This window comes from Neovison vison, chromosome 1 (assembly GCF_020171115.1).
Source record: "Neovison vison isolate M4711 chromosome 1, ASM_NN_V1, whole genome shotgun sequence".
Classification (NCBI taxonomy): Eukaryota; Metazoa; Chordata; class Mammalia; order Carnivora; family Mustelidae; genus Neogale; species Neogale vison.
The window spans coordinates 177,160,952-177,162,339 of NC_058091.1; the positions used below are offsets into that span (position 1 = coordinate 177,160,952).

Genomic DNA, 1,388 nt, shown 5'->3' on the forward strand with positions numbered 1-1,388 from the left:
GAAAGAAAGAAAAAGAGAATGGAAGGAAAGAAGGAAGAAAGAGAATCAGAGGTTTTGATTTATCTCTTAAGGTAAATGACATAAAGGAAATCCTTGTTAGCTCAGAGTAATTGTTACCTGGTACAGTCACCTACAGAATTCATTGAAAATAGAAATAAAAATTTCATTGTGACTAATGAAAAATATTTAATTTCAATTGTATCTTAACAAATAACACAAACTCACATTGATTGTGGATATACCAAAAATGTGTCCTATTTAAAATATTCTGTAATTAAAAATAGAAATACTGTATGATCCAATAATTCTGCTACTGGGTGTTTGCCCAAAGAAAACATAATACTAATTTGAAAAGATATACATGCCCTAATATGTGTGTGTGTGTGTGTGTGTGTGTGTGTGAGAGAGAGAGAGAGAGAGAGAGAAATGTTTAATTACATGATTTGAACAGGATAATGAAAAAACAAAACAAAACAACCCAGCAAGACAGGCCCGGCTTTAAGATTTTTAGTATAAAATTTGTTTTACTTTTACATCATCTCCAATTAGCCAATCCACATAGGGGACAACTGTAGAAACCTGGATATCCATCAGCATGAATGAAAGGATAATATTTGTTTCCAAGGTATTATATGATCCAGTGGCAGAACTCGGGTTAATGTAAAATTTATTTTCATGCTCAAATGCTTCAAATTTGTGTGCGTGTGTCCCGAGATAAGGATGTCCGCATCAGACTGCCTCTGCAGCAGGGCTAGAGTGACCGTGCCTCCGCACGGAATAACTCGATGCCCATGGATCAGACCCATTTTGAACTGCCTAACATTCACCACTTTCTGTTCTGAATAATTCGGCTCCTCCTCAAAGTCGCCTCACAGTATGAAGTCTTGAGATAGTCGTTAACTCTTGGTGCAAAGGTTTCCAGGGAAGACAATGTGTTGAATCTTTCCTGGCACCAGCATTTTTTTTTTTTTTCAATTTAACCAAAAAACTGTTGCACTGGTGTGGGATGTGCAGGTCTCTCAATACCAACACCAACATCCTGTCCCTGGGCTCAGCTTAGTCACCACAACCGCCGCCGCCGCCGCCCTCTTCCTCTCTGCCCTCATTTTTACAGTGGACATTCCGTGTGGTTTTGCTGACAAATTTGTAAGACAACACATTACTAATGTGCTTTACAAAAGTAAAGTTTGCCACGGGAACTTAGGGAGTACAACTTTTGGGAAAAAAATAAAAGAAAGGAAAGAAAATAAGATCAAGGGTGCCTGGCTGGCTTAATTGGTTAAGGCTTTGACTCTTGGTTTTGGCTCAGGTCATAATCTCATGGGTTGTGGATCAAATCTGCAGTTGGACTCCATGCTTAGCGGGAATGTGCTTGTCCTCCTCCCTTT

At 38.8% G+C, this 1,388-nt stretch overlaps 1 pseudogene; it reads right to left on the bottom strand.

The window, feature by feature from the left end:
• Nucleotides 1–498: 498 nt before the first annotated feature.
• On the bottom strand, nt 499–1,063 carry LOC122916338 (annotated as a pseudogene).
• Nucleotides 1,064–1,388: the final 325 nt, after the last annotated feature.